This window comes from Bufo bufo, chromosome 9 (assembly GCF_905171765.1).
Source record: "Bufo bufo chromosome 9, aBufBuf1.1, whole genome shotgun sequence".
NCBI lineage: Eukaryota > Metazoa > Chordata > Amphibia > Anura > Bufonidae > Bufo > Bufo bufo.
Window position 1 is genome coordinate 36,906,115 of NC_053397.1, and position 19,740 is coordinate 36,925,854.

Below are 19,740 nucleotides of genomic sequence, written 5' to 3' on the forward strand. Positions count from 1 at the left end.
TCAACCAGACTGAATGACAGCATTTCAAAGGCCAGTAATTTGGAAATGCTGGCATTCAGGGCCAAGGATCGCGTGGGTAGGGGAGTACTTCCTTTTTCACTCCAGTGTTTGGGAGATAGACAGCTGAACGCTTCCATGGGACATTGTGGACATGCTTGGTGACGTTGCTGGCACATCCTCTGTTTGCGGGGTGGCAGGTGCCACTTTCACTCCAGAGGGGAATGAAGAGGCTGAGACTGCAGCAGAAGAGGAAACAGGAGGAGCCAGTGGTTTTGAGGTGTCTACTCCACTGCAGCTCCTGCTTTGCACTTAGATGCCTAGTCATGCATTTTTTGCTCAGGTTTAGAACGTTTATGCCTCACTTCAGGCTCTGATTGCACAGCGTGCAAACCACTCGTGTCTTGTCGTCAGCACATTGTCTGAAGTACTGCCACGCCAGGGAACTCCTTGGAGCTGGCTTTGGTGTGCTCAGTCCCTTGGTGCGGTGGGCAGTAGCAGACGTACTATCTAGGGGATGGCCGCTCCTCTTTTGCACCCTGCTCCCTCTTTTTCTGTGCTGGTGGCTCTGTGCGACCACCGCCTCTTCCTCCGACCTACACAGGTCACTCGCATGACCTTGATTCCATGTGGGGTCGTAGTTTCATCGTCATCCACATCATCTTCCACCCTGTCTTTACCCCTGCCCTCCTTGTCGGTCTGCACACTGCAGAAAGCCACAGCAGTTGGTACCTATGTTTCGTCATCATCTGAGACGTGCTGCGATGATCCTCCCATGTACTCATCCTGAAACATAAGTGGTTGGGCATCAGTGCACTCAATCTCTTCCACTTCTGGGGCAGGACAATGTGTACAGTGTTCATTTTAAGACATGGTCAGATATCATAGTCAAGTATCAAAATAATGCCAATGTGACACCTGACCCTGACACCTGACCCTGAACCCTGACACTTGACTCCTGACATTGACAACTGACTGTGACATCTGAGTTTGACTTATGCTCTTCATACTTCAGAGTCAAAGTGATAATGAGTTATAGATATACTATGTATTTGTATGTTAAAGCAAGGGGTAAACTAACTCTCCTTAGGGAGAGAGCACCTTAATCAGTGTGAAGAGACTTATAGGCCATACATGCTCCTCTGGAATTCTGGGAGGGAATAAATGCAAATGAGCTCTTAACAAGCTTTGCCTCTAATGCCACCAGATGTAAGGCAGCTATCCTATAAGTCAATATTTAGCTCTTAAAATAAGCCTTGAGACATGACTTGGATATTATATAAGCCAGCACCTCATCTGCAGACAGCTGTTTCGGGGTGATTGCCCCTCATCAGTGCAGAGCAGTGAGTACTGGCTTAACTGGGTAGGAGGCCTGTGTCCGAGCAAGGGGGGAACTAACTCTCCTTAGGGAGAGAGCACCTTAATCAGTGTGAAGAGACTTATAGGCCATACATGCTCCTCTGGAATTCTGGGAGGGAATAAATGCAAATGAGCTCTTAACAAGCTTTGCCTCTAATGCCACCAGATGTAAGGCAGCTATCCTATAAGTCAATATTTAGCTCCTAAAATAAGCCTTGAGACATGACTTGGATATTATATAAGCCAGCACCTCATCTGCAGACAGCTGTTTCGGGGTGATTGCCCCTCATCAGTGCAGAGCAAAGAGTACTGGCTTAACTGGGTAGGAGGCCTGTGTCCGAGCAAGGGGGAACTAACTCTCCTTAGGGAGAGAGCACCTTAATCAGTGTGAGGAGACTTATAGGCCATACATGCTCCTCTGGAATTCTGGGAGGGAAGAAATGCAAATGAGCTCTTAACATACTTTGCCTCTAATGCCCACCAGGAAAATTGGAGTACCCCAGAGTATTTTGAGCCCTTGATTCGTCACTTTGTTGGCCAACCAGGAATCCAGATTCGCAAAGTGGGCTTCACTGAATATGTGTCACGGGTAAAGTTGCAGATAGCTGGAGCTTATAAATAAACGACCGACTCGCTTGATCCCAAACTAAGGAGCATATAGGTGAGCCCCATAAAACCCTAAGAGCTCTCCCTGACTGCTAAGCACATGCAAGGGTCTTAATGGTAGATGATTGCATGCCCACGTACCTAAGACTGTGTAACACCTGAAAACCCTATAATAGGGAGGGGACACGACCACTGGCTCCGTGCACCTAATGCGGATGTCACCTAGAATCAAGCCAGCAAGGAAACACAATAAAGGAAAAGACTTATCTGAGCAAACAGCAGCAGCAGCAGCCTCCAGCAGTGAACACTTCATCCAGGAAGTAGTATAAACCGCAAAGTGAGGCAGTATGGGAGGGAATATAAAGGAAGACCATTAGTTTAAATAAGTGACACCTGGCAGAAGGTAAGGAGATGACAAAGTGAAACCAAAACAAAGAACGTCATACAAGAGGTAGAAAAGAACATCTGTCAGATCTTCTCACAGAATTGGCGGTGACAGTACCCCTCTCTCTACGGGTGGACTCCGGACACTCAGAGCCTACCTTCTCAGGATGAGACCTATGGAAAGCCCTGATGAGACGAGTGGCCTTAATGTCCGCCACTGGGACCCACATCCTCTCCTCAGGACCATAATCCTCTCAATGAACGAGATACTTCAGAGAACCGCGGATAATGCGAGAATCTACAATCCTAGAGACCTTAAATTCAAGATTACCATCAACAAAAATCAGAGGAGGAGGCAAAGAGGAGAGTACAGTGGGTTGGACATAAAGTTTTAATAGGGACCTGTAAAAAAAACTTTATGGATCTTCCAAGTCTGAGGAAGATCAAGACGGAAGGCAACGGGATTGATGACGGACAAGATCTTGTAAGGCCCAATAAATTTAGGACCCAACTTCCAGAAGGGATCCTTCAGTTTGATATTCTTTGTAGACAACCACACCAGATCACCCACATTCAGGCCCGGACCAGGCACACGTCTCTTATGCGCCACACGCTTATATCTCTCACTCAAAGTAGAAAATTCGTGGCACACCAGAGTCAATTGATGCTTTTTAATTAGTAGACGTATTACATCATATCATATATATAGTGTATAGTACATCCGGATTGGAGCATTTGAATTAAAGTCGTATAGTTTGTCCCAATGTTTCGGCCATATGATTGACCTTTTTCAAGGGATCTATTAAAAAATTATGCAAATAAGGATCACTTATAAGTTCATAAAATGATTGAGTAACAAATGTAATTCATAAGTAGATAAAAAGATAAGGGTCAGGTATATATGTCAAAAAAGAGGAAGAGAAAGGACAATTACGTAAGTATCATCTGTATAGAAGTCACAGTAAGGTAATATCATGCAGCATAAAATGAGTGGTACAATCACCACATATCATCACTGGACATATATCAATGAAGGCAATAGGATACATACATGTATACAAATAAATACAGATAAGTACCACCTAATATGCTGTCTAATATTTTATAGGGCGCATGGTGCGGTAATATATCCTGTTCTGTGGAAAGATATGTCCTAAGAAGGAAGAGGAAGAGAGACCAGCATATGAGGGCACATACCTGTGGCTTGTAGATAAAGATCATTGCCGGATGTGTACGCAGTGGCTGGCACGCTGTTGTTTATGAAGGGGCTAAAGTGTATTGTCTCCCAGGTGGCTACGTGCGTCCGGAATGATGTCACGATTTTTAGCGCATGCGCAATGAGTGTATTAGGGCAAGAGAGGGCATAGAAGTTGCCCTTAATAAGATGAAGATGTGTTTGTATATATCGATACTAGCGGTGCACTAATGGGAAGGAATAATCGATATATATGTACAGTACAGACCAAAAGTTTGGGCACACCTTCTCATTCAAAGAGTTTTCTTTATTTTCATGACTATGAAGGCATCAAAACTATGAATTAACACATGTGGAATTATATACATAACAAACAAGTGTGAAACAACTGAAAATATGTCATATTCTAGGTTCTTCAAAGTAGCCACCTTTTGCTTTGATTACTGCTTTGCACACTCTTGGCATTCTCTTGATGAGCTTCAAGAGGTAGTCCCCTGAAATGGTCTTCCAACAGTCTTGAAGGAGTTCCCAGAGATGTTTAGCACTTGTTGGCCCTTTTGCCTTCACTCTGCGGTCCAGCTCACCCCAAACCATCTCGATTGGGTTCAGGTCCGGTGACTGTGGAGGCCAGGTCATCTGGCGCAGCACCCCATCACTCTCCTTCATGGTCAGATAGCCCTTACTTTCAAAGTTTTCCCAATTTTTCGGCTGACTGACTGACCTTCATTTCTTAAAGTAATGATGGCCACTCGTTTTTCTTTACTTAGCTGCTTTTTTCTTGCCATAATACAACTTCTAACAGTCTATTCAGTAGGACTATCAGCTGTGTACCCACCTGACTTCTCCTCAACGCCACTGATGGTCCCAACCCCATTTATAAGGCAAGAAACCCCACTTATTATACATGACAGGGCACACCTATGAAGTGAAAACCATTTCAGGGGACTACCTCTTGAAGCTCATCAAGAGAATGCCAAGAGTGTCCAAAGCAGTAATCAAAGCAAAAGGTGGCTACTTTGAAGAACCTAGAATATGACATATTTTTTGTTGTTTCACACTTGTTTGTTATGTATATAATTCCACATGTGTTAATTCATACTTTTGATGCCTTCAGTGTGAATCTACAATTTTCTTAGTCATGAAAATAAAGAAAACTCATTGAATGAGAAGGTGTGTCCAAACTTTTGGTCTGTACTGTATATGGGAGGCTTGTGGAGGACCTCTAGAGCACTGGTATGTGGCTAATGACATGTATTTAAACATGATCGGTGTCTAATGGTTGTAATGCCATCATATGTAAACGGAGGACACCAGTGTCCCATAGTTATCACAAAACAGGTCAATATAATGGTAACTGGGCTAATGGGATGAGGGGGGAAGGAAATGGAAAGGGGAGGAGGGGATTTTGAGGGAAAAAGGAGGGGAAAGGAGGGAAGGAAAGGGAAAATGGGAGGGAAAAGGGGTGGGAAAGGAAGAGGAAGGGGAGAAAATTGGGGGAATAGTCTCACCCATACGTTCTAGTTCTAAAATCCATATTAGCGAATCTGTGAGGAGAGATGTACAATAATCATCATTAAAGGGATAGATACATATAGTTCAACAATATTAGTACTTAGTCCATTTTATGTTAAAGAAGAAGTCGCATTCCCGGTTCAGTCCTCTGGGAGTTAATGTATCCAAACGGTGTATCCAGTATGATTCACGCTGTTTTAATAATAATGTCTGATTACCGCCCCTCCGTGGGGTTTTTACCTGTTCTAGTACCTGGAATCTCAGAGAAGAGATTTGGTGATTCAGTTCCTTGAAATGGGCAGGGATGGGTAAGAGTAATTGGTTCGTTCTAATGGTAGACTTATGTTTTGAAATCCTGTCTCTAATGTGTTGGGTAGTTTCACCCACATAACACAGTCCACATGGGCATTTAATCAGATACACTACATCTGTGATGTCACACATAAAAAAAACATTGATCATGTAGCGTTTACCTGAGTGTGGGTGGGTCACAATGTTCCCTTTGATCACACTGGAGCACTGCGCACAATGAAGGCAGGGAAAAGTGCCCAGAAATCTCTGTCGCAGGAGCTTCGTTCCGATGTCTGCTCGGCCAGCCCATCCCTAATGTTCTTGGAGCGTTTATAGCAAGTTAGTAGTGGAGTTTGGAATTCCGATATCCCTGGATAAGCTTTTGTGAGTATATGCCAGTGTTGTTTGAGTATATATTGTATTTTAGGTGTAGGGATGGTATGTAAGTATACTCGGTATATGCTTAGAAGATTGTAACTGTGAATTAGTCATATGTGGGGGTTTTGGTTTCCGTATGAATGAATTGTCCGGTTATCCTCTCTCGACAATTTTTTTTGTAATTTCTTCTAGTCTCTTTGGCTTAGTGGAAGGATCAGTGACAATGTGTTCTACCCGTGTGAATTGTGAGCGTGGTAATGATCTCTTGGTGGCTTTCGGGTGATTGCTAGTGTATAATAGAAGGCTGTTTCTGTCAGTCGGTTTGCTGTATAAATCAAAAGTTATGTTACCAAATTCGTCTTTCAGTACTAGAGTATCCAAGAAGCTTATCTTGTTGTTGTCAGTTTGCATAGTGAAACTCAGTTCAGGGTATATGTTGTTGAGATATTTGTGAAGAGATTCTGCACTGGATATAGGTCCAATGCAGAGACAAAATATATCATCAATAAAACGTAGCCATATGTGGGCATATTGTTGGAAAAGAGAATGTGGGTACACGTATGTCTCTTTGAAATGAATCATGTATGCAATGGCATACGGGGGGCCACATTGGCCTCCATAGCGGTCCCCCGTTTCTGAATGTAAAATGTATCGCCAAAGAGACAAAAATTCTCATGTAATACCGTGGAGAGTAGAGATAAACAAAACGGACCATGGACGTCAACAGTTTATACACATCTATAGAACACAAGAAAGGCATTGAAGCTACAGCCAATATACTTGCAACACAATCAAATTGTTGTTGACTGTTGAGTTTTGATTGTGTTGCAAGTATATTGGCTGTAGCTTCAATGCCTTTCTTGTGTTCTATAGATGTGTATAAACTGTTGACGTCCATGGTTATCAGTATGGAGTGTGATAGTGGTGTACTATGGCTTAATTTAGTGATAAAATCCTGGGTGTCCCCCACATATGACTAATTCGCAGTTACAATCTCCTAAGAGTATACCGAGTATACTTACATACCATCCCCTTACACCTGAAATACAATATATACTCAAACAACACTGGCATATACTCACAAAAGCTTATCCAGGGATATCGGAATTCCAAACTCCACCACTAACTCTGCTATAAACGCTCCAAGAACATTAGGGATGGGCTGGTCCGAGCAGACATCAGACCCCTAACGAAGCTCCTGCGACAGAGATTTCTGGGCACCCCAAAATCAGGCACTTTTCCCTGCCTTCATTGTGCGCAGTGCTCCAGTGCCCTCCTCCCCTTTCCCTTTCCTTCCCCCCTCATCCCATTAGCTCAGTTACCATTATATTGACCTATTTTGTGATAACTATGGGACGCTGGTGTCCTCCGTTTACATATGATGGCATTGCTACCATTAGACACTGATCATGTTTAAATACATTTCATTAGCCACACACCAATGCTATAGAGGTCCTCCACAAGCCTCCCATATACATATATATTGATTATTCCTTCCCATTAGTGCACCGCTAGTATCGATATATACAAACACATCATCTTATTAAGGGCAACTTCTATGCCCTCTCTTGCCCTAATACACTCATTGCGCATGCGCTATAAATCGTGACGTCATTCCGGACGCACGTAGCCACCTGGGAGACGATACACTTTAGCCCCTTCATAAACAACAGCGTACACATCCGGCAATGATCTTTATAAACAAGCCACAGGTATGTGCCCTCATATGCTGGTCTCTCTTCCTCTTCCTTCTTAGGACATATCTTTCCACAGAACAGGATATATTACCGCACTAGGCGCCCTATAATATATTAGACAGCATATTAGGTGGTACTTATCTGTATTTATTTGTATACATGTATGTATCCTATTACATTCATTGATATGTCCAGTGTTGATATGTGGTGATTGTACAACTCATTTTATGCTGCATGATATTACCTTACTGTGACTTCTATACAGATGATACTTACGTAATTGTCCTTTCTCTTCCTCTTTTTTGACATATATATACCTGACCCTTATCTTTTTATCTACTTATGAATTACATTTGTTACTCAATCATTATATAAACTTATAAGTGATCCTTATTTGCATAATTTTTTATAGATCCCTTGAAAAAGGTCAATCATATGGCCGAAATGTTGGGACAAACTATACGACTTTAATTCAAATGCTCCAATCCGGATGTACTATACACTATATATATGATATGATATAATACGTCTACTAATTAAAAAGCATCAATTGGCTCTGGTGTGCCACGGATTTTCTACATTGACACGAGACGATTTATCGTCCTCCGTGAGCACCCAACTCTATATAGGGGGTGCAGATCTCATCATCTCTTTACTTTGATGAATCTGCTGATCTAGCACCCCAAAGGTCAGATGTCGGCAAATACGTTTTCCTACGACATTGAAACCGCAAACAATATCATCTCAACAATTACCAGCCCAGGAATGGAAGACAAGAGACTATACACGAGATCTACGTGGATTAACCTCTCTCATATTGCATTGCAGTACCCTCACGGAGTACCACAAAAACAATCGTATACCCAGAGGTTTATGTTTACACTTACGTCCAACATTATAAAAGAGCATTCTTGAACACTGCATTTCAAAGGAAATGAAGTGTATTGTCTCTAGTCCCTGTGTAATCAATACAAGGGACAGTTCCTGATTCCTATATCAAATATATAATATACAGCCAGGTACATAAATATTGGAACATCGACACAATTCTAACATTTTTGGCTCTACACACCACCACAATGGATTTGAAATGAAACAAGATGTGCTTTAACTGCAGACTGTCAGCTTTAATTTGAAGGTATTTACATCCAAATCAGGTGAACGGTGTACGAATTACAACAGTTTGCATTTGTGCCTCCCACTTGTTAAGGGACCAAAAGTAATGGGACAGAATAATAATCATAAATCAAACTTTCACTTTTTAATACTTGGTTGCAAATCCTTTGCAGTCAATTACAGCCTGAAGTCTGGAAAGCATAGACATCACCAGACGTTGGGTTTCATCCCTGGTGATGCTCTGCCAGGCCTCTACTGCAACTGTCTTCAGTTCCTGCTTGTTCTTGGGGCATTTTTCCTTGAAGTTTTGTCTTCAGCAAGTGAAATGCATGCTCAATCGGATTCAGGTCAGGTGATTGACTTGGCTATTGCATAACATTCCACTTCTTTCCCTTAAAAAACTCTTTGGTTGCTTTTGCAGTATGCTTTGGGTCATTGTCCATCTGCACTGTGAAGTACTGTCCAATGAGTTCTGAAGCATTTGGCTGAATATGAGCACATAATATTGCCCGAAACACTTCAAAATTCATCCTGCTGCTTTTGTCAGCAGTCACATCATCAATAAATACAAGATAACCAGTTCCATTGGCAGCCATACATGCCCACGCCATGACACTACCACCACCATGCTTCACTGATGAGGTGGTATGCTTAGGATCATGAGCAGTTCCTTTCCTTCTCCATACTCTTCTCTTCCCATCACTCTGGTACAAGTTAATCTTGGTCTCATCTGTCCATAGGATGTTCCAGAACTGTGAAGGGTTTTTTAGATGTCGTTTGGCAAACTCTAATCTGGCCTTCCTGTTTTTGAGGCTCACCAATGGTTTACATCTTGTGGTGAACCCTCTGTATTCACTCTGGTGAAGTCTTCTCCTGATTGTTGAATTTGACACACATACACCTACCTCCAGGAGAATGTTCTTGATCTGGCCAACTGTTGTGAAGGGTGTTTTCTTCACCAGGGAAAGAATTCTTCGGTCATCCACCACAGTTATTTTCCGTGGTCTTCCTCGTCTTTTGGTGTTGCTGAGCTCACCGGTGTGTTCCTTCTTTTTAAGAATGTTGCAGTTGTTTTGGCCACGCCTAATGTTTTGCTATTTCTCTGATGGGTTTGTTTTGTTCTTTCAGCCTAATGATGGCTTGCTTCACTGATAGTGACAGCTCTTTGGATCTCATCTTTAGAGTTGACAGCAACAGATTCCAAATGAAAATAGCACACTTGAATTGAACTCTGGACCTTTTATCTGCTCATTGTAATTGGGATAATGAGGGAAGAACACACACCCGGCCATGGAACCGCTGAGAAGCCAATTGTCCCATTACTTTTGGTCCCTTAACAAGTGGGAGGCACATATGCAAACTGTTGTAATTACTACACCGTTCACCTGATTTAGATGTAAATACCCTCAAATTAAAGATGACAGTCTGCAGTTAAAGCGCATCTTGTTTGTTTCATTTCAAAGCCATTGTGGTGGTGTATAGAGCCAAAAATGCTAGAATTGTGTCGATGTCCCAATATTTATGGACCTGGCTGTATATATAATATATATATTAACTAGCAAAATTATGAAAATCCCTTTCATTTATTATGAAATATAAAAAAGAAAACAGAGATTTTGAGCAGCTCTCACCTGTCAGGGATTCCACTGTTATAGCACGGAACAACTCCTTCACCCGAATCAGGAGAAATACGGAAGTATAGAAAAAAAGAGGTTTTGTCCAGCTTGTGGTTGTGGTAATCCAAAGGCTTCTTTATTGAATATTCAGTATAAAATCCAGGTACAGAAAGCAGAGTCTACATGTTTCGGGCACAATGCAATCTTAGCCCTTACTCATGACTGTTTCAGATACACTGTGAGTTACTTTTGTAGAGAGGAGGGGGAGGTTCCCTCACCTGAAATAATCAGGCTGAAATTCAACCCCTCCCTTCCACAAATGTGTACATAGGTAAAAACATGCCAAAAGACAATTCATATGGTCCATAAAACAATAGATTGAAGGAAATGGGAAATAAAGGAAGAAAAGGAAAGAAATAAACCATTGGTTAGTACTGTAAGATTAGATCCAGTTTCTTATTTAAACCTTGAGGCTGGCGACTTTCAAGTCGGAAAATCCAATATGATTCTCTGTTTAAGAGTTTCCTTTTTCTGTCGCCACCTCTTATTGGTTTTTAAACTTTTCAATGCCTTGTACTGACATATAGGAGACATCACCACCATGTACCATGGCAAAATGGAGACTTGCCGCAGATATGTTGCGGTTCTCATGGTGCGGTATGTCTGATATATGTTTTCTGATGCGTGTTTTTATTGCATTTGTGGTACATCCCACATATTGTAACTTGCAACTTGTGCATGTTATGCAATAAATCGCATAGGTAGTATTGCAATTTAAAAAGGATTTTATTTTGAAAACCTGGCCGTTAATACTGGATTCAAAATTTTGACAGATCTTCATATATTTACAACAAATGCAAATGGACTCACAGTGTATCTGAAACAGTCATGAGTAAGGGCTAAGATTGCATTGTGCCCGAAACATGTAGACTCTGCTTTCTGTACCTGGATTTTATACTGAATATTCAATAAAGAAGCCTTTGGATTACCACAACCACAAGCTGGACAAAACCTCTTTTTTTCTATTATGAAATATAGTACATATTTTTAATTGATATTTTTGCAATGTGTTTTTCATGGATTTGTAAAACACAGCATGAATAAAAACATAATTTACATGCAGCAAAAAACTGCACACTGTAAGAAAAACATTTTTCTTTTTTACCAATAACAGTCTTAAACCACTGTTTTTAGGGGAAAATGTTTTGTTTTATTTCCAGAGATCACTGTAGAAGAACCCACTAGCTAATTATAAAAATTAATACATAACCAAATCATCTTAGTCCTCATTCACACTTTATTTGCAATGGGGTCCAGTTGTGGTCTAGACAATTTCTGGCATACTGTAAATGCCGGCTTTTGGCCGGACATAAACCTTTGTATGAAGTAAATCCTTTGGCTGAAGTACAGGATCTGGCAGGTTGCTTTGTGCAGGAACGCCCTGCCGTATCTCCAAATGGAGATGTAAATGAGGCCTTAGGACACATATATCAAATTCTTGGCCTTCCAGCTGTTTCAAAACTACAACGTCATCATCATCCTCAAGCAGCCTACAGCTATCAGAGCATGCTGAGAGTTGTAGTTTTGCAACAGCCAGGGGGCCACAAGTTTGACATTCCTGCCTTAGGAGAAGGACCTATGGGGACATTATTGACTGTCTAGTTAGTCCTTTCTCCCCATTGAAGAGTGACCACCATGAAAAGAACGACACTGCTCATCAACCTTGCTTGGGTTGTCACTTTTAAGATCAATTTACATGGGTCACTGATCTGTCGTTAATGAGGTCTGATCAACAATACAGCTCATTTACCTCCATTTACACGCAGCAATAATTATACTGTAGGGGGATGAATGATCGGTACTATGATCATTGATTCACATACAGTTTTATCACTGTTGGTAGCGTTTCATGATGAGATATTATATGACATATTTTGGTAGCTTCACAGGTTACACAATTTAGTTTTATAAACATAAAATTGTTTTATTTAAAAAAAGAGAACACAGGTTTAATCTGCAGGGAATTTATTGTATGGTTTGAAGAAAAGAGAAAAAAATAGAAACAAACAATATGTAAATCTCTATAAAAAAGATGATCCAAAAACATTTTGTCAGTTTTCATTTTTCAGATTCCTCCATGTTGGAAGCTTGAGTTCCTGTGGAGAATAAAGGAGTGTACAGTATATTACATATATTAGACATATCATCATGAAATAATGTGAGTAATGTGCTAAGGCTCCTTTCACATCGGGGACCTCTGTCACAGAATTTGTTAAAAATGGTGAAGAGAAAAGTCCTGGATGCAGGACTTTGTTCTCTGCTATAAAACCGTTCTTCTGAATAGAAACCTAACAGATCCCATTATAATCAGTGGTCTCTCTTAGGCTCCATTTGCCTCAGTTATTTGCCGAATCTGGCACTTCCATTATTTTTGTTCTATAAAGGAGCACAAGAATGGAAACATGAAGAACAGAAGTGAAAATAGCCTTAGCTGAAAGTCTGGACAACTTTTAGATGAAAGGTGATGAGATGAATCCCTGTTAGGCCTCCTGCACACTGCGGAAATTGAATGCAGTCCATGTGCATCCCACAATTTATACAGGACCTACTGTAAAAAAAAGGCCTATTATTGTCCACAAAAGTATGAATAGGACCGGTTCTATAATTTGTGGCCCGGTTGCATCCATGTGTCCTGTAAATTTTTTGGGGGGGAAATAAATGGGTTTGTATGCGATCCACAAAAAATGTGAATCAGACATACACCAAACATTTGCGGTTGTGTGCATGAGGCCTGAAGCTGTGTTCACATCCAGGAACGCTGCATATTACATTGCACAAAAAAAGCCAACTTTATGTAGTGGAATACGTGTCCAAAACGCCACCAACAGCTTCCAATTGCTCTCAGTGGGCAATGCACACTCTCATGCTCTTGGGCACATTTTTTCCAAAGTTTTCAAGCATTTTAAAGGGGTTGTCCGGGTTCAGAGCTTAACCTGGACATATCCTGCTTTTCGCACCTCCAGTCCCTCTGATATGCGCATCGGAGCATTTATCGCGCAGGGCAAGGGCTTTTTTGTTTACATTTTTCACTGTTAGGTGGAGACTTCTGCCTAGCAGTTATCCCATTGACGTCACCGACACTAATGCGTGGGCAATATACCTTTTCAAAGTATCAGTAGGTTACTTGAAGTAGGACCCCCACCGATCAGATAGTGATGAATTATTCTAATATGGATGTCTTATCCTCAGGATAGGCCATCACTATCTGATGGGTGGGGCTCCAGTACCCCACACATCAGAAAGATGGCACCAGAAATACACAGTTTGGCCTTTTGAATTTGGCAAATAATATTGTGGCTTTAACCCTATTCCGCTGGGCTAATCTGCCTTCGCACACACTACCGTGGTTTCCGTGGCCACATCAATGACAACACAGACTCCCATTGAAAACAATGGAAGGTGGTTACCTAGCAAATCCTGTGCCAATTTCGTCCCGTATGGCCGTGTGGTTTTAGGCCTAAGTGGACAAATTGTCTCTAAAAGCATTTCTGAAATCCATACTTTAGGATGCAGTCTGGTTGCCATTAAATGCAAGGATGCGCCTGTACGTATACACTTGAAACAATGGCGAGTACAGATGCAGCCCCCCAGCTGACAGCATGTGGATTCTGCTGCCGAGCGGCACTGCGTACTCACCCATAGGAGCTAGATTAAGGCGCTTACTTACCACAACTGTATTATGTTTCTTTGTCTATCCACCCAGTAAATTGTCTAGAAGACCCGTCTGTAGGAAATAAATACTTGAATTATATGAAGGGAAATAACATTTTCATCATAATATAAAGTAATTATTATTAGGTGACATGGAAAAGAATGCCACTAATAGACATTTGTTTCTATTCCTTACAGTTTACAAGCTCTTTGCTGATTCTACAGAAAGGAGATATCCTTGTATATAACCAGAGGCTGAAAATCTGTTCTGCTCATCTCTGACATGGGACCATTGGCCGGCACTGGATGGTCAAAAGTATGTAAAGCCATCTCCTCATAAAGCTGATCAGCAGGGGTGCCGGGTGTCGGACCCCCGCCGATTTGATATTGATGACCTATCCGGAAGATAGGTCATCAATATTAAAAGCACGGATAACCCCTTTAATGAGAGGCAGAACCTTGCCTAAACTGCATCCAAGGCTACTCTATACTGATGAGGAGCATGCACGCCTCGTCCACATTTCCGTTTTTCACTGATACTGTATGTGCAGCACACGTTCCCATTTTCTGCAGACAGCACTCATACCAATTCATTTGAACGTGTCTGAACTGACTGCTGGTCAGTAAAAGAATCACGGAGACACGCACTACTTTGGTCCGTGATGCAGACTAAACACTCCCTTTGAAGTCTATGGGTCTGTGAAAATCACATACACAATGTGGATGGCAGCCGTGGTGCGTCCATTTTTCACTGATGCTCTGGAAATAAATTTTCACCTGAGCAATGTCTGTGGATTACAGATGACACACGGAGGGGAAAAATGGATACATGGACCAAACACAGGTCCTTCACAGACATCCTCCTGAATGAAAAAAGCAAATTTTTTCACGGACACAGAAATGTGGAGAAGGCCAGGCCGTAGACAGCTGTCCACAGAGAGATATTTAGTTTGGCGATTTTCCCTTGTCAAGTCCCAAGTTCTGTTAAAAAGTCGGACTTTGATTCAGAGCGGGACGCTTCCAAAAGGTGTCGCTTGCGAGATGGTTCTATTTCCCTGGGAGATACCTCTTTGCATATTCTTTGGGATGATCTGAAACTCTGATTTCCAGCCGGACCTTCCCATCTAACATCGGTGTCTAGCCTCACAAAGATTCTTTTGGCAGAATGGGAGCAAATTTCCACAAGCACCAAAATATTTTGAAAAGCCTTCTCAAAAAGGGGGGCCCAACTCCATATCAATGCTCATGTTTTTTTAAAATTGGCTAACAAGCTCATGGTGGTCTAGTGTTCACATACTTTTGGTCACATAGCGTATGTATAGTTAACTTCTCTTCTCTAGATACATTTCTCTTCATCAATAATGTGGGAAAATACAAAAATACTGTAGGAATGAAGAACTTATGCCTTTGGGCACAATAGTATAATTATTCCACTGGAAGAGCCTGTTATATTAAATCTTTTTTTTATACTGCACAACTTCCATCATGACAACTTCTTAGGCTGAGTTCACATCAGTGTTCAGCCTTTCCATTCTCCTGCTCCTATAATGGAGCAGGAGAACGGAAAGGACGGATTTGGCACAGAACTGAGCTAAACAGAGACTGCAGACCCCATAGACTATAATGGGGTCCGTTAGGTTACCGCTTAGAGTAAGATTTTTGAAGCGGAGACAAAAGTTGTGCAGGCAGGACTTTTGTCTCCACTTCAAAATTCTTCCTCTGAGCGGAAACCTAACTGAGCCCTTTATGGTCTATAATGTCTGTAGGCTCCATTCGGCTCAGTTATGTGCCAAATCCGTCCTTCCCGTTCTCCTGCTCCTATAACGGAGCAGGAGAATGGAAAGGCTGAACGCTGATGTGTAATTATTTGTATTATTGTTCTTTGGACCTAAAAATCATCTGAAGATCCAAAACCCTGGAGACGTTGTGGATCATAATCACTCACCACATCAGTGTCCACTCTTACAAGAGGTACACGGACCCTAATAAACAATATCTGTGGATATTTTAAATATAATATTGGCATTTTGGGGTTTTGATGTGGCCTACACCTTGGCATATTAATTTTGGTGTATGATATGTTATGCATTCTCGACCTATACAGCTGTCATGATGTATCTATACAGTTGCCAAACATCTGTTCTATTACTGTCCATGGACTCTAGATCAGGATGGACTATTACAACGTGAACGTCAGATTGAACACATCTCCTCTTGTATGTGAGACCTCTCCTTTTATGCGTCACCCTTGTTTGGCTTGAATATTTGTGGCGTCATCAATGGGCGAATACTGCTGATCACAAAACTCTGTATGGCTATATGCTGCCTTATTTATACTCTTTATTCTCAATAAAAAAGATTTATATGTAAATATAATATTGGTATTGAAGAACTATATAATCTCTTCCTCTGAATGCGATTATCGCCCCCTACAATGGGTATCACATCGTCCTGGTCCTTTTCCCTGAGCTCCTACCCTGTATCACATTTTCCTCTTGTTGTGCTGTAGTTGAACAGTCGCTCATGCCGAATGACAAATCTGCATTGCATAAATGGATGCCTGGACTCGGACTTAGATCACAGCAGAGATTGAGGGTTGTTTTAACTTGTACTGTATCTTTTATTGGCTAAACAACAACCTCCTCAGACCCATCGTGAATGAGGGTCCTACAGAAAATGGCCATAGTATGACACATGTATAGGCCACCTTCATAACATTTTCATGAAACAGTCACACACCAAATATATCAGAAAGATAAGTTGTCCTTGGGTATTGTGGAAAAGGTGGTACATATTGTATAAACCAACCAAATAAACCATACTTACCACTGTACATACGACGCCCCCTACAAGTTTTCCAACCACAGGGATTCCCTGTAATAGCATGTGTTATGTTAGAACTAAGATTTATATGATATTATAAAAAGAGAGAAAAAAAGTGACTCCAATGTAAGATAACTCCTTTATAAATCTCTTGTGAGGCCACTTCTTGAATATGGGATTCAGTTTTGGACTCCATATCCAATAATGGACATGGGAGGGCTAGGAAGGGTTCAGAGATGGGCGTTAATGAGAGGCTTAGGCTGGTGCTACACAGCGATCTTGGGCGTGACAGCAGGGTTGGATTTTCTGTGATTCTGGTGTAGCAGCTGGGAGTCCCCAGTCTCCGCTGGGACCCCATTCATTCACACCTGTCGCGCCCAAGATCACTGAGTAGTCCCAGACGAATGTATATTTGTGTCCATTCACTTCAATGAGGCCGTAAAAGATGCGGACAGCACATTGTGTGCTGTCCGCATTCGTACTTCCGTTCCACGGCCCCGCAAAGCAGATAGAACATGTCCTATTCTTCTCGGTTTTGCGGACAAAAATAGGCATTTCTATCATTGGGCTGGCCATTCCATTGGGCACAGCCGGTATCTTTGTTTTGCAGATCCTAAATGAGCCCTTATAATGAGAGGCTTGAATAGTCAGGCATGTTCAGCTTGGATAAAAGATACCTTAGAGGTGATCTTATTTCATATTCTTTCCAAAGACCTTACAAAGGACCAGGGGATGTTCATTAGGTGTGAAGGTATATATAGACATCAATACGGGAAAGGGTTATTTCCAGTTAGAGCAGTCAAACTGTGAAATATCCTACCCCGAGAGGTAGTAATAGCAGATACTATGTCAGCATTTAAAAAAGGGCTAGATGCTTATCTAATAGCAAACAACATTGATGGTCGCAATTAATCTAACAATTTAGGGCCTGTTCACATCTACTTTGGAAGCTCTGTCTGGTGCAAGTTTCAACAAAAAGAGTGGACAAAAAAAGGCCTACATGCAGGATGTTTTTACGCAAAAAAAACTGACACCTGAACGGAAACTGAAAGGACCTCATTATTCCCTAAGGGGGTTCTCTCTCTTCACCAAGTGGCATTTATCATGTAGAGAAAAGTAATACAAGGCACTTACTAATGTATTGTGATTGTCCATATTGCCTCCTTTGCTGGCTTGGGATCTTTCACAAGGCCAAAGCTGCCATGGCAATTGATCTGAGCCCCCTTATTTCGCTGTGGAGGCTCTGATCATTGGAGAGGGGGAGACTCCTTCCTCAGTCTAGCCCCAGAGATGCCGTGGTCACTATTGGCAATCGCATCTGAAGGATTAAATGACCAGGATCGGCGACATCACCAATCCCAGTCACTGCTGGGACACCTTGTATGGAGTGAGCTCAGCTGGCACGCTAATGCATATACAAATACTGCAGAATCCATTAAGGGGTAATTATCAATGGGGTCTGTTCAGCTCTGTTATCATCTGTTATGTGCTAAATCCGGCACTTCCTTTATTTTCGCTTTTATGCCCCTCTAACAGAGCTAGGGACGGATTGCCAACTTAAAGCGGCTCTGGAAAAAAAACTTAAAAGTGGCCCCATATTGTAGGTGGGACTAAATTGATAGAAGGCAGGGCAACATAAGTAGGCAGGGAAAACAGAAGTAGACAGGGCCTGCAATACCATAGTGTAGCACAACGTACCGCCACTGCAGAACCAAATACCACAGTGCAGCACAATATACTGCCGCCCTCTCCACTGTATTCAACTGTATCATCGTCCTGAGGATGGTAATACAGTTAAGTTCGGGAGGGTAGCTGTGGCCGTTGATCATCATGTACCTTAACTGCGGCCATCAGGTGAGCTTTTGGTGGTCCCCTGGGCATCGGCCCACTGGGAAAGTTCCCTGTAGGGTCTATGGCCAATCCGCCCCTGAACAGAGCAGAACAATGGACATAACTAGCGCAGATATGAACGTAACATAATGTTGTATAATTTGTCTGAGAAGGGTTGATCTTGATGGGCATATGTCTATTTTTTAACCTGTGTAACTCTCTCTATAAAAATATATGGGGACGTTTTCTAATCTATTCACACCACTTTTGTGGCTTATAATGGTTGCAAATTTTGTTGCACTCTTTCCTATTCACCCACTTTAGAAGTGTCGAGAAAAGCAGGCGTGGAGTGGGTGGTGCAGCTGGCCTGCCACAGTTATCTTTATTCGCAACATTTTTCTGGTGTGAATAAAGACATATCTATGGCAGCTAGAAGGCTGCCATAGATTAAAGTCTGACGCATGAAGATGCGCCAGATCTATGAGAGGAGTTTGCCTCTGCATAAATGTGGCTCATCCTCCAGCTACACAGGGGGAATCCAAACCGGCATACAATGTAATGGTCTTGAAAAGTGTCCCATAGTGTTAAATGACATGTAATATAATGTAAATTATTAGTGGGATTCTTTAATATATAAATTATTGCTGGGATTCTTTAATAATTGTCAGAAAATGCATAAATGAGTGTGTGAAAATGTATGAAGTGTGATCCTTCGCTCATGCAATCCCTTTACAAGTTGATTGGGAAGTCCTATCAAGCTCACAAACGATACATTTCCTAAAGAAAATAATAAACTATTATACAAATTATGAAAATATAGTATACATTACCAGCACTGCATCAAGAAGTTGCCTCAAAAGTGAATCAAGTGCTTCGCCAATGCTTTGAACAACATTTTCCTGGAAAATGTTAATTTAATAGATGTGAATTTAAATAACTATATATATACTAGACATTAAGCCCGTTACAATAACGGCGCTAGAACATTAGTGCATAAACATTATTAGGAACAGTCTATATTAAATGGCACTGGCACTGACTGGTGGCTGAGACTGTTGGCTGTGGCTGAGACTGCTGGCACTGTGACTGGTGGTTGTGGCTGGTGGCACTGACTGATGACTGAGATGGCTGGCACTGACTAGTGGTGCTGAGACTGCTGGCAGCGACTGGTGGCTAAGACTGCTGGCACTGTGACTGGTGGCACTGACTGATGGCTGAGGCGGCT

General features: G+C 41.8%; 1 long non-coding RNA gene across 1 annotated transcript in view; it reads right to left on the bottom strand.

The window, feature by feature from the left end:
* The window catches only part of LOC120978667, a 526,087-nt gene extending 506,728 nt beyond the window's left edge, over positions 1 to 19,359 (bottom strand). The window contains exons 1-2 of the long non-coding RNA XR_005774159.1: positions 19,346 to 19,359; positions 16,689 to 16,736 (exon numbers count right to left, since the gene is read on the bottom strand). This is a non-coding gene — a long non-coding RNA (uncharacterized LOC120978667). The remainder of the gene's footprint in view (positions 1 to 16,688; positions 16,737 to 19,345) is intronic.
* Between the last annotated feature and the right edge of the window lie 381 nt (positions 19,360 to 19,740).